The sequence below is a fragment of the Stegostoma tigrinum genome, unplaced genomic scaffold (assembly GCF_030684315.1).
Source record: "Stegostoma tigrinum isolate sSteTig4 unplaced genomic scaffold, sSteTig4.hap1 scaffold_256, whole genome shotgun sequence".
NCBI lineage: Eukaryota > Metazoa > Chordata > Chondrichthyes > Orectolobiformes > Stegostomatidae > Stegostoma > Stegostoma tigrinum.
Window position 1 is genome coordinate 216,042 of NW_026728189.1, and position 17,727 is coordinate 233,768.

Here is a 17,727-nt window from a genome sequence, read left to right on the forward strand (position 1 = left end):
AGTTACTCAGGGGATTGAAGTAAAATGTCCAAATAATGTTTTAGTTAGTGATAATGGGAACTGCAGATGCTGGAAAATCCAAGATAATGAAATGTGAGGCTGGATGAACACAGCAGGCCCTGCAGCATCTCGGGAGCACAAAAGCTGACGTTTCAGGCTCTCTGATGAAGGGTCTAGGCCCGAAACGTCAGCTTTTGTGCTCCTGAGATGCTGCTGGGCCTGCTGTGTTCATCCAGCCTCACATTTCATTATCTCTAAAGTTTTAGTTATGTGGTTATCAGTTTTTTTTCATCCTGGCCTACACACATCACATGTTACTCTGAAGTGAGAATGAGTCTTTGCAAAGAGTTTCACATTTATGGTTTTAATTTCCTCCATGGGGAATCCTGCTGTTAGACACTCACTGGGAGGAGAATTAACATGTTTGTGTCAAATCCCAGGCTTCTTTCTTCAACCGCAGGCTTCAAAAGGTTTTAAAAGTTACCTGGAGGCTCCTAAAAGAAAACCAGGGTACACCAGAGGAATTCAAACCTTGACAACAAACAAATACAACTCACATGTGCCCCGCGGTGTGCAGCCTGTTGAACAGGCCTCTGGCCAATGCCTGAACCCCACCCCTCCTCGCTCTGGAGGAAACCTGTGTCCAAGGGAAGGATTTCTTGTCCCATTGTGGTTTCAAAATAAATGGACAGAGCAAGAGGGGAGAAATTATTGGAACTGGAAAGGAAGGGCATTGTTAAAGAAATTTCACGGCAAGAGGTGAGGGTTTGATGTTTCTCCTTCACACAAGCCATCCCTTATCAATGCCAGGCTCTGTTTGAATTGGGGAAAAATTTGGGAAATTTCAATCCCAGACCCATCAGGCAAGGTTAACAGGAGGAGATTATCGAGACAGTCGCATTGCTGCAGGCCAATGAGGCACAGCAAGATCCCACTGCCAGCAATGTGTCAGGAACAAGATAAACCCAATCTTTGTAATGGAATATTGGTTAAATGGTCAATATTTTCTGTATCCCCAGGCACTACCATGACAGATACTTAAAAATCTCAAATGCCTCTCTCTCCGTCCCTCTCCCTTTTCCCCTGTCCCTCTCCCTGTTGCAAGTCTGTCTCTCACTCCCAATGTCGACTTCACATTCACACATTATTACTCTGACATCAGAACATGTCTTTTGTGAGATTTCACATTTACAGTTTTAATTTCCTCCTTGGGGAGTCCTGACACATGTTTGTGTCAAATCCCAAGGCCCCGATTACTTTAACCCCAAGCTTCAAACCCTGGGGCGCAGCCTGTCCAATAAGCCTCAGCATGATGTCCCCTTTGGAGAAAGCCCTTGTTCTATGCCTTGTGGGCCCCAAACGCTTCCCCTTTGGTTCTTCAAAAAAAAACTGGTCCCTTTGGAGAAAAAAAAGAGACAGCATTAGTTGCAAGGCAAAGCAGAGACAGTGCAGCAAGATCCTGGGATTTCCTCTCTGTCACACGGACAACGTCTTGGCAACATCTGAACACAAACATATCGGGTGATGCATTGAGTTTCCATGCCAGTCCCTTTGTAAAGCTTTGAAATGATGGGTTACCTGATCAAAACAGTCACGACCTGTAACAATGGCACTGGGACAATTAATACACAGCAAGATCCCACATGCAGCAGTGTCCCAGCAGCCAGATAATCTGATTTTTTTTCCCTTCTGTGATGCTGGCTCAGTTTAATTATTTCCTGTGACCCCAGAAACTGACATTACAGTTAATTCACAATCTCAAATACTCTCCCTGGCTCTCCTGTTTGACCTACTCTTTCAATTCTTCAAATCCTTCTCTCACTGTCACATTTTATCACGCTGCCCTCCTCCGTAACCCACATTAAACCTCAGGGTCAAAAAGAGACAGGACTCATATGGGCCCCTCATGGGATGCAGTGGGAACAGACATCAGGCCAATGTTGTAACCCTCTGGAAGTTGTTCTTTTTCAAAGCTTTCCTGGCCCCAGACATTTTGGATCTTCACGTTGTAGCTTTCCAAACCAGAAATTCCTGGGGATAGAAGAGAAAAGATTAGTTGAAAGGGGGAGCTAGAGCATTTTGCAGCAAAATTACACAAGAGGCCAGGTTTATCTTCATTACCCCACGTCCACAGCATTACAAAACATCACAGCAACATCAAACTACCAAATAAATCATAAGCTGGTAATAAACCAGAGGTTTAAAATAATAATAAACACACATACACACACACAATCTCAATCAAACAGGGAGAGCTGCTCACTCTCACAGTTTCAGAGATAATGGGAACTGCAGATGCTGGAGAATTCCAAGATAATAAAATGTGAGGCTGGATGAACACAGCAGGACAAGCAGCATCTCAGGAGCACAAAAGCTGACGTTTCGGGCCTAGACCCTGCATCAGAGGATAAATCTGATACATTTCTCAGTGAATGATTTGCAGACTCCACCTCTGACACATTGCAATGTCGCTCAGTCTGCTCATTAGGGAGGCCTCTGTGTGATAGAGATGGTAATTTCCAGGATTGGAGTCTTTTGTTGGATCTTCCTGGCCATTGAAATGTTAATTCTCCGGCAGCAAAGCTTTATTCGCAACAAACAACTGCACCTCCCAGTCGCAAACCATTTCCACACCCCCTCCCATTCTCGAGATGACATGTCCATCATGGGCCTCCTGCACTGCCACAATGATGCCACCCGAAGGTTGCAAGAACAGCAACTCATATTCCGCCTGGGAACCCTGCAGCCTAATGGTATCAATGTGGAGAGATAATGGGGACTGCAGATGCTGGAGATTCCAAGATAATAAAATGTGAGGCTGGATGAACACAGCAGGCCAAGCAGCATCTCAGGAGCACAAATCCTCATCAGGAGCCTCTCTGATGAAGGGTCTAGGCCCGAAACGTCAGCTTTTGTGCTCCTGAGATGCTGCTTGGCCTGCTGTGTTCATCCAGCCTCACATTTTATTATCTTGGTATCAATGTGGACTTCACCAGTTTCAAAATCTCCCCTTCCCCTACTGCATAGTTCCAGCCCAGTTCGTCCCCTCCCCCCACTGCACCACACAACCAGCCCAGCTCTTCCCCCCGACCCACTGCATCCCAAAACCAGTCCAACCTGTCTCTGCCTCCCTAACCGGTTCTTCCTCTCACCCATCCCTTCCTCCCACCCCAAGCCGCACCCCCATCTACCTACTAACCTCATCCCACCTCCCTGACCTGTCCGTCTTCCCTGGACTGACCTATCCCCTCCCTACCTCCCCACCTCTCCTCTCTCCACCTATCTTCTTTACTCTCCATCTTCGGTCCGCCTTCCCCTCTCTCCCTATTTATTCCAGTTCCCTCTCCCCATCCCCCTCTCTGATGAAGGGTCTAGGCCCGAAACGTCAGCTTTTGTGCTCCTGAGATGCTGCTTGGCCTGCTGTGTTCATGCAGCCTCACATTTTGTTGTCTTTACCAACCCTTGTTCTTTGAAACCTTTTTAAAGCCATGTTATCTCTGTCAGTGCAGTTTGAAAATATTTAACATTGGTCTCATAATAGCACTTAAGAGCCTGACTGCGGATGCCCCAAGAGACAGGAATAGAAAGATAATGGGGATATTTGCTGAGGATCTCTCAGTATTTTCCTACTGTCAGTGTGGCTCCCAGAATCAAACTCCTGAGATGCTGCTTGGCCTGCTGTGCTCATCCAGCTTCACACTTTGTTATCTCTTTCTCACTCTCTCTCTCTCTCTCTCTTCTGCCACTGTCTCTCCCTGGCCTGCACTCCATGCAGCCATTTCAAACTTGACAGTCAAAGCTTTGTTTATTCTCCTCCTTGGGAGCACTTTATAAAGGTTTTGTCAGGGGGTGTAGTCAGTGATGTTCTGAGCTCAAGGGGTCAGCGTGTTGTGTGTGTGTGCGTGTATGTGTGTGTGAGCGTGCAAGTATGTGCATGTACGTGTGAGCGTGAGTTTGTGTGAGTGTGCACATATGTGCATGTATCTGTGTGCATGTGTGTGTGAGCATGCAGGTGTGTGAGCGTGCACATGCATGTGAAAGTGCACGTGTTTTAGAGCGCATGCATGTGTGTATGAGCGCGCACATGTGTGACCACGCATGTGTGTGTGTGCTCATATGTGTGCGAGTGCTCACATGTGTGCATGTGTGTGTAAGTGTGCACGTGTGTGTGTGTGAGAGCATGCATGTTTGTGTGTGTGCGAGCACACACGTGTGTGAGTGCACGCGCATGTGTGTGAGTGTATGCGCATGTATGTATGTGTGTGTGCGTGCATATGTGCGTGTGTGTATGTGAGCATGTGCATGTGTGTGTGTGCATGTGTGAGCATGTGCCTGTGAGCGTGTGCTTGTGAGCATGTGCGTTTGTGTGAACGTGTGTGGGTATGTGCATGTGTCCGTATGTGTGTGCGTGTGAGTGCGCGCATGTGCAGGTGTGTATCTACATGTCATACAGTCCGACAGCACAAAAACAGATTCTTCGGTCCAACCAGTGCATGCCGAACATAATCCCAAATGAACCTAGTCTGACCTGCCTGCCACTGGCCCAGATGTATTTTAAGTGATATAATTGTACTCACACACACCTCTTACTCAGGAAATTTATTCCACACACTTACCACCCTCTGTGTAAAAACTTTTCCCCTCATGTCTTCTCTAAATCTTTCTCCTCTCGCCTTTAAAATTGTGTCCCCTAGTCTTGAAAAGTCCCATCCTAGGGAAATGACAGCTACCATTACCTCTATCTATACCCCTCATTATTTTATAAACTCCTTATCAGGTCACCTTTAAAGCTCCTATGCTTCAGTGAAAAACATCCCAATATATCCGACCTTTCTTTGTACCTCAAATCATCCATAATCAGCAACATCCAGGCCAATAGTGTGTGCGTGTGCGCGTGTGTCTCTGTGTGTCTGCATGCGCGTGTCTCTGTGTCTGTGCACGTGTGTGTCTCTGTGTGTCTGCGCGCGTGTCTCTGTGTGTCTGCGCACGCGTGTGTCTCTGTGTGTTTGCGCGCGTGAGAGAGAGAGACCCAAAGAAAGGGTCTGCCTGTGTGCGTGCATAGAAAGAAAGACCATGCATGTGAGTGTGTCTATTGGACTGCAAAGTTTGTGTCAATGATTCCATCCTGTAATTTCATTCAGTAACTGTCTTCCCCTGTGTTTCTTCCCCTGCCACAGTGAAGACTCTCAAACAGTCCCTTACTCTCAATCACACACACTCTCGTGTGTGCAGACGCTCTCACATACAGTCTTGTACATACACACATGCACACACTCACATATATTCACAGGGACAAAAAGAAAGAGAGAGACACACAGAAAGACACAGAGATGGTGAGAGAGAGAATGATTACACTTGTAAATGTATCAGCAATTCGACAATTTATACAACGAGGGTGGGCAAGACACAGATTTTCAGAGGTTTTGAGAGAGACAGAGAGAGGATGACACAGATAGGTGCAGTGACAGAGAGAATCACAAATAGACACAGTGACAGGGAAGAGAGAATCACAGATAGATGCATGGAGCGAGAGAGAGAGAGAGAGGGAGAGACATAGATAGACACAGACTCAGATAGAGCAAGAGAAACAGATTAAGACAGGGTCAGAGAGATAGATAGATAGGCACCGTGGCTCAGTGGCTAGCACTGCTGCCTCACAGCACCAGGGACCCAAGTTCTCTCCCATCCTTGGGTGACTGTGTGAAGTTTGCACATGGTCTCCAAGTCTGCGTGACTTTCCTCCGGGTGCTCAGTTTTCCTTCCACGGTCCAAAGGTGTACAGTTTAAGTGGATTGACCACGCTAAATTGTTCAGCAATGTATATAACAAGTGGGTTATGGGGGTGTGTGTTTTGGTGGGAGGCTCTGAAGGATAGTATAGCCTTATTGGGCTGAATGGCCTGTTTTCACACTGTAGGGAATCCATGAATGAAAGAAACAGATATACACAGCGACATAGAGAGATTACTGATATATGTAGGGACGCAAACAGAACCACAGATAGACACATGGAGCAGAGAGAGATTATCACACTTATGAACCGATCACAGAGACATTGCAGCTACATTCAGCAACATGGAGTGGGATTCACAGAAACAGAGACAGACAAACAGATTCACAGAGAAATGGCATGAGATAGATAGAGAAAGAGACAAAGCTAAGATGAAAACGATGACACTGTTATCACAAGGAGAAATGGAGACTGAGACAGACACTCTCTCCCCTTTACTATGAGTACAGTGGCACAGAGTTGTACATCAACTGAAGGTCCCTGCAGCGATTATCAGGATTATTCAGCATCTCCTTCCAAAAATGATCTTCCACGACAACACCCTCTATTCCAGGATTGACTGCTTTCATCCTTTTGGGAACATCCCCATCCCCATTCTCTGCTCCCAGACACAGAGCACACTGACTCCGAACGATATTCCCATTGCAATGCTGTCACTGGGTCTGAATCCATGAAGTGCCACCCTCACAACACTGTGGGTGAGCTACATCTCATGGACTGTAAAGGGTTCACATCCTGACTGATTGTCACTCATATCCCATGAAGGAAGTAGAAGAATATTGGACACTGGAGAAGGAGAATAGACAATAGACAACAGGTGCTGGAGTAGGCCATTCGGCCCTTCGAGCCAGCACCACCACTCATTATGATCACGGCTGATCATCCACAATCAGTATCCTGTTCCTGCCTTATCCCCATAACCCTTGATTCCACTATCTTTAAGAGCTCTGTCCACCTCTTTCTTGAAAGTATCCAGAGAGGTGGCCTCCACTGCCTTCTGGGGCAGAGCATACCACATATCCACCACTCTCTGGGTGAAGAAGTTTTTCCTCAACTCTGTTCTAAATGGCCTACCCCTTATTTAGACACAAAGACAAAGAGACACAGATGCTGAAGCCTTACCAATGACTCACTGCTACGCTGTCTGAGTGCATCTCCCCCACAGTCTCATTGTGCCCAGTTCCCACTTTTCAGGAATGCTGGGGAATAGTCAGAATAGCAAGTGCAGCCTCATTCCAGTGAAAGACCTCATTTACTGCAATCCTGGATAATCGTAGGGGAACTCTCAGCACACAGTCTCCAGCAGATCCTTCAACACAATCACAACATTATAATCACAGGGACAGAGACAGTCACAGAAACACACAGGTACATAAGAGGCAAACCATGAAATCCGAAAGGACAGAGAAATAGGCCTCATCGTATGATCAATACTGCTCACACACAAACTCAGCTGAAGTCCAGAGCACCCAGGTTCAAATCCAGCCACGACTGAGGGTGGAATTTAAGTTCAATAAAGAATTCAGAGCTGAGAATGCAACAATGATGTTGAATGCATTGTCAATTTTTGGGAAAAAGAAAACACTTGCTTCATTTTTCCATCCCCACTCCTGTCTGCTTTCCAGAGAGACCACTCTCTCCATGACTCCCTTGTTCGCTCCACACTGCCCTCCAACCCCACCACACCCGGCACCTTCCGCGTAACCGCAGGAAATGCTACACTTGTCCCCACACCTCCTCCCTCACCCCTATCCCAGGCCCCAAGATGACATTCCACATTAAGCAGAGGTTCACCTGCACATCTACCAATGTGGTATACTGCATCCACTGTACCCGGTGCGGCTTTCTCTACATTGGGGAAACCAAGCGGAGGCTTGGGGACCGCTTTGCAGAACACCTCCGCGCAGTTCGCAACAAACTACTGCACCTCCCAGTCGCAAACCACTTCCACTCCCCCTCCCATTCTCTAGATGACATGTCCATCATGGGCCTCCTGCAGTGCCACAATGACGCCACCCGAAGGTTGCAGGAACAGCAACTCATATTCCGCTTGGGAACTCTGCAGCCCAATGGTATCAATGGACTTCACCAGCTTCAAAATCTCCCCTTCCCCCACCGCATCCCAAAACCAGCCCAGTTCGTCCCCTCCCCCCACTGCACCACACAACCAGCCCAGCTCTTCCCCTCCACTCACTGCATCCCAAAACCAGTCCAACCTGTCTCTGCCTCCCTAACCTGTTCTTCCTCTCACCCATCCCTTCCTCCCACCCCAAGCCGCACCTCCATCTCCTACCGACTAACCTCATCCCACCTCCTTGACCTGTCCGTCTTCCCTGGACTGACATATCCCCTCCCTACCTCCCCACCTATACTCTCCTCTCCACCTATCTTCTCTTCTCTCCATCTTCGGTCCGCCTCCCTCTCTCTCCCTATTTATTCCAGAACCCTTACCCCATCCCCATCTCTGATGAAGGGTCTAGGCCCAAAACGTCAGCTTTTGAGCTCCTGAGATGCTGCCGGGCCTGCTGTGTTCATCCAGCCTCACATTTCGTTATCTTGGAATTCTCCAGCATCTGCAGTTCCCATTATCACTGCTTCACTAATGCTCATTGTCTGGTTTGGCCTAACATGTGAGTCCAGGCCCACAGCTCTCTGCACAGTCAGTGATGGGCATGAAATGCAGGCCTGGCCAGAAATGTTTTCATCCCAGATGTGATTAAAATAAACAAACATTGGGGCAGAGAGAATCAGAGACAGGGTAGTGAGCGAGACAAGAGAAATATATACATGGGGATAGAAAGAGAGAAACACAGTACAGGTCATGTCAGAAACTGAGGATCACAAAAGCACACGGGGACAGAGAGAGACACAGCTCTACTCAGGAAGAGAGAGAGAGATAGACATGCACACATAGAAAGACACACATAGATCAACACAGGGATGAGAGAGAGCTCGAGATAGACACAGGCACAGAGAAAGAGACACAAATAGATCAACACAGGAATGACAGAGAGAGTCATAGATAGACACCCAGACACAGAGAGAGAGAGAGAAACAGATAGACACAGGGGCACAGTGAGAGAGAGTCACAGATAGACACGGGGCAGAGAAATGATGACGGATATGAAATGAGACACAGCTACATTCTGGGCCACAGAGAGAGATTTACAGGAATACACAGGGACAGAGAGTTATGGAGAGATTCACAAAGAACACGGAGTGACAGAGAGCGAGAGAGAGCAGAAGAAACAAATAGGGGCTCACAAACCTAAGATGAAGACAATGACAGCTCTACACAGGGAAAGATGGAGAATAAGAGACAGTGTGCAAAACCTTAATGACTCTAGCCCTTTACCATCAGTTCAGAAAGACAGACCTATGCATCATTTGCAACATCCTCTGCAAATATCATTCAGGGTTATTCAGCACCTCCTTCCAAAAATGACCTCCCTAAACAGCAACCACTATTCCCAAATGGACAACAGCAGTCCATGCCTGGAACATCCCCATGCCCAAAGTCTGCTTCCAAACACAGAGCACAATGACTTCAAATGATATCCCCATTCTGACCCTGTCACTGGGCTCAAATCCCATCTTCACAACACTGTGGGTGAGCTACACCACATGGTTTGCAGAGGGTTCACTCACCGACTGATAGGCACTCATGTCCCATGAAGAAACAGGAAGAAGGAGAGAAAAAGAAGCATGCAGGAACAAAGGGAGGCTCACAGATACACCCAGAGACAGAGCAGGGAAATTAGCACAGATTTGGTCTGAAGTTGCTCCGTGGGATCTGAGGGACACTCGATGGGCCAGCTGTCATTCCCCTTCACTACCTGCCCTCAGAAAGGCGATGGTGGTTGGTTTCGCTGACCCAAAGCAGTCCATCTGGTTTAGGGAAGGCCAAAGTGTGATTTAGGAGGGAGTTCCTGGGTGAGACACAGTGCCAGGGAAGGAGCAAACATCTAGATCACAGCCAGGACATGGTGCCTCTTGCAGGGACACATGCAGGTGGGTGGCAGATGAACTCCAAGTGCTTCTGTCACCCTGGTCATTCTCAGTGGTGAGGGGTCATATAGTTGCTGGGAACGAGTGTTGGAATGTTGCTTCCATTGTTATTGCTGTGGGACACATGCCTGACCCTCTGCATTGAAGGAGAGAGAGAGAGGATGAATATACTTGTAAATGTCACATCAGTTAGAGAGTTTATGTAGTGAGGGAGGGAGAGATAGATGCAGATGTCGGGGGGGGTGGTGCGGGGTATGGTGAGAGAGAGATAGGGACAGAAAGAGAGAAACACACACACACACACACACACACACACACACACACACACACACACACACACAAACACACACATACACACAAAATGATTAAGTGAGAGACAGAGGGAGATACAGAGACAGAGGGACAGATTTACACAGGGACAAACGGAGAATGAGAGCAACACCCTTCACCATCGATTCAGAGGGACAGAGTTGTGCTTCATTTCCACGAACCTACAGAGATCACTTTGGATTATTCAGCATCTCCTTCCAGAAATGGTCTTGCAAAACAGCATCCACTATTCCTGAATGGACAAGAGCAGTCCATGCCTGGAACATGACCATCTCCAATCTCTGCTCCCAGACACAGTGAACACTGGCCCGAATGATATTCCCATTCTGACACTGTCACTTGGTCCGAGTCCAGGAAGTGCCACCCTCACAATGCTGTGGGTGAGCTACACTGCATGGGCTGCAAAGGGTTCAATCACTGGCTAATGGCCACTCACATCCCATGAAGGAACTGGAAGAATATTGGACACTGGAAGAGGCGGAGAGAACACACAAGGACAAGGGGAGGTTCAAAGATACACACAGAGACGGAGAGCACAAGCGAGGGAGCGAATCACAGAACGGGTCTGAAGTTGCTCCATGGGATCTAAGGGACACTCGATGAGCCAGCTATCATTTCCCTTTCCCACCTGCCCTCGAGAAGGTGATGGCACTCTGCTTTGCTGAGCCAGTGCAATTCATCTATTTGAGGGAATGCCAAAGTGTGATTTTGGAGGTAGTTCCTGGATGGGGCACAGTGCCAGGAAAGGAGCGATCCATCCTGTTCACAGGCAGCATGCTGTGCCTCTTGCAGGGGCACATTTATTTGTGAGGTGGGTCATTTCTGTTGCCCTGGTCATTTTCGGGGTGAGTAGACCGGGCGCGGCGGGGGAGGTCACATAGTTGCTGGGAATGAGTTTAGTCGTGTGGCCTCCATTGTTGTTGCTTTGGGACAGATGTTTGCCCCTCCGCTCTGAACGAGAGAGAGAGGACGATTACACTTGTAAACGTTACATCAATGAGACAGTTTATGTAGTGACCGAGGGAGAGACGCACACAGATAGTCACAGGGTGAGAGGAAGACTCAGACCCAGGGATAGAGATAGAGAGATACACACATAGCAAATGGGAGAAACACAGAGAGAGGGAGAGAGACCGACAGATAGACAGACAGACAGACACATGCAGAATCACAAGTAGACAAAGAGAAACAGAGACACAGATAGGCACAGAGACAGAGACAGACAGTCACAGATTAACATCAGGACCAACACAGACACAGGGCAGGGGGTGTGGGGGGAGATATCGTCACATGGAGACAGGCAAAGAGTGACAGATAAACACAGGTACAGAAACAGAGAGAGATAGAGTCTCAGATGGACACAACAATCAAGATAGAGACAGATACATATAGGGACAGAGAGAGAAAGAGGCAGACACTGTCTGTGTGGTGTTGGCATGTTCTCCCTGTGACTGTGTGGGTTTCCTCCGGGTGCTCTGGTTTGCTCCCATGTGCTGGCTGGGTGGATTGGCCAAGCAAAATTGCCCATAGTTTTCAGGGATGAGTAGGTTAAGTGGGTTGCAGGGAGATGTGTCTGGGTGGGGTCCACTGAGGGCCGGAGTGGAGTTCTTGGGCCGAAGGGCCTGTTTCCATACTGTAGGAATATCTGAATTCTATGAAAACATTGCTAAGTGATCTCTGATGGGAATATTGGAAATAACGCACAGCTCTGTCCCTCTGAACAGATGGTGGAGGGGTGGAGTTATAAAGGTGTTACACACAGTGTTAGTCTTATGCTCCATTTCTCCCTGCCTAAGGCTGTCATTGCCTTCATCTTACATTTGTGACACTGTCTCTATCTCGTGTTCTCGCTCTGTCCTTCTGTATCCTCTGTGCACCCGCCCGTGCTCTCTGTCCCTGTGTGTTCCTGTGTATGTCTCTCCATAATCCCTAAATGCAGTTGTGAATCTTTCTCGATCTCACTTGAAATGTGTGATGATCTCTCTCTATCCTTGTCTATATGTGACTCTGTGACAGAGAAAGAGAGAGACACAGATAGTCACAGGGACAGACAGACAAAGAGAGACAGATAGATACAGTGACAGGGACAGAGTCACTGATAGACAAGAATAGAGAGAGATCATCACACATTTCAAGTGAGATCGAGAAAGATTCACAACTGCATTTAGGGATTATGGAGAGGCATACACAGGAACACACAGGGACAGAGAGCACGGGCGGGTGCACAGAGGATACAGAAGGACAGAGCGAGAACACGAGATAGAGACAGTGTCACAAATGTAAGATGAAGGCAATGACAGCCTTAGGCAGGGAGAAATGGAGCATAAGACTAACACTGTGTGTAACACCTTTGTAACTCCACCCCTCCACCATCTGTTCAGAGGGACAGAGCTGTGCATTATTTCCAATATTCCCATCAGTGATCACTTAGCATTCTTTTCATAGAATTCAGAGAATGCCGACAGTATGGAAACAGGCCCTTCGGCCCAAGAACTCCACTCCGACCCTCACAGCACCTCAGTCAGACACATCTCCCTGCAACCCACTCAATCTACACATCCTTGAACACTATGGCCATCTTAGCTTGGCCAATCCACCTAGCCAGCACATGGGAGGAAACTGGAGCACCTGGAGGAAACCCACGCAGCCACAGGGAGAACATGCCACCTCCACACAGACAGTTGCCCAAGGTTGGAATCAAACCCAGGTCCTTGGCACTGTGAGGCAGCAGTGCTAACTACTGAGCCACTGTGCCGCCCTTCTATTCAGCATCTCCTTCCAAAATGTTCTTCCCAAACAGCACCCACTATCCATGAAGGGACAAGAGCAGTCCATGCCTGGAACGCCCCCATCTCGAGTCTTTACTCCCAGACCCAGAGCACAGTGACTCTGAGTGAAATTCCCATTCCGACACTGTCACTGGCTCTGAATCCAGCAAGTGCCACCCTCACAATACTGTGGGTGAACTATACCTTACGGATGGCAAAGGGCTCACTCACTGACTGATGGCCAATCAGATCCCATGAAGGACCTGGCGGAATACTGGGGACGAGAAGAGGGAGAGACACACAAATAGACAGAAACAAAGGGAGCCTCGAAGATACACCCAAAGAGAGAGTGAGGGAAAGAACCACAGAATGGGTCTGAAGTTGCTCCATGGAATCTGAGGCTCAATAAATGGGACAGTAGTCATTCCCCTTCATTGCCTGCCCTGAAGAAGGTGATGGTGGTCTGCTTTGTTGATGCACTGCTGTCCATCTGGTTTAGGAGAGTCCACAGTATGATTCAGGAGAGAGTTCTTGGATGGGACACAGTGCCAGGGAATGAGCAACCCATCTTGCTCACCATCAGGATGTTGTGCCTCTTGCAGGTGAAATTGAACCAGCCTCACCCCCAATAACTAAATCTGAAACATCCAAGAGAAGCACACCTCACCCTATAATCTGGTAAAAGAAGTGTGAAAAGTGGTGTAACTTGCCTCTCACCCTAACCTGTTAATAATGAGTGATCAAACAAAATATACCCCTTATATGCACTCTGTAATCAACAAGTAACAATTTATTTATATAGTTCTAACAGAGATCAAACTTGGTAAGCCAGCAACAAACTGAACATTTCCCCTCTAACTGCTAACTATTCCGGAATAAAATAAGATTCTAATAGTATGCTGTCATAATAAATTCAAGTCCCACTTATATTAAGCAAAATTTAAAAAAAGAACTTAGTGTCTCAAAATTACAGCCAGGTCACATCTTCTGGAATGTCCTGTATCTTCTCTGTTGAATTCTTCTGTCAGGAATGCCTCCTCTGTGGAATTCTTGTGTCAGGAACATTAACTAGTTGTGCTGTAGGTACCTTTGCTTTCGATGGCCTTAACTCCACGGCTTTTCGAAATCTGTGAGAGCCAATGAATCTTTCTTTAGAGATGATTGTCGGTAACTTGGACAGGTGGCAGTTTGCTCTCTTGACTTCCCTAATCTTTAATACCCTTAGTGACATTTCATTTTCTTACAACAGAATTGATCCCAAGTTGTCAAAATGATTAGATTTAAACTTAATTGTTTTTGTTTCGGTATGTAAGTGCCTGGTTGAAATTAATTGGCTAAAATCAAAACTTGTTGCCTTGATAACAAAATGAAACTGTGGATTGGCCTGCTAACTATACAGCCTTTTGAAACAAATGTTAAAATTCAAGTGTTCTTTGAACCTACTAACCAGCAAGCTGGTCACAGAACTATTTCTTTAAATCTCCAAGCCAAACAAAAACAGATTATCTTTTAAAGGGAACACTCACTTCTTTCCTCCTTCTCATTTAACAAACATCAAAATTTTACAGAAAAAATTCTAACATCCTGCCTTCCAGTCCAATAGCACTCTATCCAACTTTGTAACACTTCCAACAATCTAGATCTCTGGCGGTTCTACTTGTTCCAGCAATTCAGTCTAACTAAATATTACATAAATTTCCATCGTAATCTTGACAGTCCATGTGTCAGGAGCACATCCTATGGGAAAATGTGGATGTGGATCTGTCCTAGATTGTCTCATCTGCAGGAAATATTTCTACATTGCGATCCTCTGGCTGAAACATGAAGCTGGGTTGTGAGGAAAGGCAGGACTGAGAGCGCTACAGTATACCACAGCTGACTGTATTAGTTACAAAAGCAAATCTCTAGGCTCATTCTGCACCATGGTCAGTGAGGATCAGTGATTCCCTACCTTGGTGAAAACATTCTTGTTTTCCAAAGATAGCATCTTGAATTGAATATTCTCATGTATCAGAACTCTCTCCAGCTTCTGTGATGCACAATGGGCATTAATTTCTACCCAGAATCAACAAGACACAGAAAGTGCCTTTTCTGTTTAAATAGCACAGCTTCAGTGCCACAATCAAATAAATAAGGAGATTGCTTCTCCAAAATAAACCATCAAGATAGTGGCAGAATTACACCATTCAGCATCTGGAGCCTGATTAGCAGTTTAATAATGCTGTTTGTTTGAAAAAGGAGTCACATCAGTCACAAAAAACTTACTGTTTCTCTCTCCACAGATGCTGCCAGATTTGCTATGTCCCTCCTTGTCTTTTTTTTAAATTTCCAGCATCCACAGTGGACGTTTCTATTTTAGTAACATCATAGCTGACTTCTCCACTCATCCAGTTTCTGCAACATCTTTTTGATCCCCTTCACATTGCAAACGTTGCTACTCATTTTCTGGAATATAGTCAGTGATTCAGTCCCTGAGGAGGAATGCCAATGCGTGTTTCCTTCAGTGAGGAAAACAAATCTGCACACACTTGTGTTCCTCTGGCTTTAGGAGGTTCCACAAAGTGCATGAATAGAAATCACATTGCAAGGAACATATCACATTTCCAGGTGTTCAAGTCACTTCATGTGTAATTTGTAGACAAAGGAAATCTGTGTTCTAGGGAGCAGAATCCTATTAGACACAGCCTGTTGCATACAGCAACATGACACTCTCAAATATAGAAGCCATAGTCTGATATTTAAAATGTTTTATCAGCAGAAAATGTCACATAAAGCACCCACTCCTTGTCACTTTAATACATGACCTTCCTGACAAGATAACACAAAAACAAATACAATCTAGTCAGACAGCTAAGCTAGTGTGGGTAACAGGTAGAACTGGCTCATATTGAATTGTGAATCAACATTTTCACTGCAAAACTGACAACAAAACACTTCAACACCATTCACACCCGGTGTGACATAAATAAATGCAGATTGGTTGGACAGGCTGGCTTTGTTTCCACTGGAGTATTGGAAGAATGAGTGGTGTCCTGACAAGGTAGATGTGGAAAAGAGGTTTCCTCTGGTGGGTCATTCCTCAATGAGAGGGCACTGTTTTAAAATTGGGTTCACCCTTTCAGGACAGAGATGAGGAGACTTATTTCCATTCAGAGGGCTGTGCTATTTTTAAACTCTCTGCCTCAGAAGGTGTGTTCATTGAATATTTTTAAGACATGGGTTAATGGATTGTTCTTCAGCAGAAGCATCAGTGTTCATTTGTGTTGAAGTAAATATGGCATTTCAAACACAAACAGATCAGTCATGAATGTATTGAATGATGCAGCAGGTTTGAAGGGCTGAATGGTCTACACATGGTCACAGGGTTGTGATCTAGAAAGGGAGATTTAAAATGATGGAAACCAAAGTCTTGACCAAATAGGTAGGTTTTCCAGGAGCCTAAAAGATGAAAGGAGCGTAGAACGGACCAGACGAAGAGAATTTCCCAGCTTAGGCCCAAGCCAGCTGAGGGTAAATCCATTAATAGTGAGTGAGGTAAATAAAATCAGGAATTCTCCAGCAGCTGGAATTGGATAAGTGCAGATACTTTGAGAAGGGGTGAAATTGTAGAAATAGGATCAGGCGAGGTCGTCGTTAGATCTGAGAACAGTGAGCCAAACTTTGGAAGAATGTTTAGATTGAACATAATGGAGCTCATGGTGAAATTGTGGTGGATATTTTACAGGACCTGTAAGGACATAGGCGGTAGAATCTGTGATGATCATGAATACATGAAGGCAGAATGTGGAACACAAACTTGGACTGTTAGTCATGGCGAAAGGGAACAAATGCTAGATGGAGTGTTTCAGCAGCTGATGGACTGAGGCCAAGGCGAGCCAGTGAAAACTGAGCAAATGGCCATCATCCAATAGGGCAAAGAAACTGATCCATCAGCCAGAAACTGACTGACCATGTAGCTGTTAGTGATTCCAACACAAGTGAATGGAAACACTGTCCAGAGTTTGTTCCTGCAACATTTAATACAGCCATAAAATGAAAATTGAATAATTAGCTGAAAAGAAGTACATTGCTCAGTTAGAGTCAAAAATTATTTAATATTCAGTGAATGAACATTACTTCCTGCAGAGTAAAATATTCTGTGCATCAATAATCTCACAGAAATACAGTCAAAGGGGAATGTAAACTTGGCAGATACCTAATGAAACAACCACCTGTATAAAAACAGCTCCGAACAAAGGGGCTGAATCCTCACTGACAAGCAACACAGATATCATCAGTTTTACAGCTAGAAATCAGAATTGTTCAGAAAATCTTACCAGAAAATGCTGATTGATGATGTGTGCTAGAAATTGTTTTCAGTGAAATAACTTTGTGATCTGCCACTTATTCGTTCAGAAATGATTCTGTGCTTCGACTGTGAAAAGCAGGTGTATAGTTTAGTGGCCGCCTGATTTACAGACAAAGGAAAGCTGATCGGGTAAATTACACTGTTAGTGACAGTTCATCGCATACAACAACAAGAGCTTCTTACAAGAGAACAGAACGGATTCTAGTTAAACAGACGCACATCCCAAAATGAAAATCTGCTGCTTTGACAAACATGCTGCCTGTTTGAACAACATAAACATGTTGCCAATATAGTGAGACATTTGAACTGCCCGATACAACTATCATGTCTTTCTCAATTCAATAATCACTGTTTCAATGTATTATTCAAGCTATTATGAGTTGTGTATGTATAATTAGTTCCTGGGACAATCTCAATATTCTGTTGAATAAACACATTTACAACCTGTATATTGCTTAGCCTAATTTTCTAAGTAAAATATAA

At 45.8% G+C, this 17,727-nt stretch overlaps 1 long non-coding RNA gene across 1 annotated transcript; it reads right to left on the bottom strand.

The window, feature by feature from the left end:
* Positions 1-1,119: 1,119 nt before the first annotated feature.
* Positions 1,120-17,340, bottom strand: LOC132208034 (uncharacterized). The gene is made up of 3 exons (XR_009444147.1): positions 17,213-17,340; positions 13,868-14,023; positions 1,120-2,031 (listed from the first exon to the last, which is right to left on the bottom strand). It is a non-coding gene; the product is annotated as an uncharacterized LOC132208034 (long non-coding RNA).
* Positions 17,341-17,727: the final 387 nt, after the last annotated feature.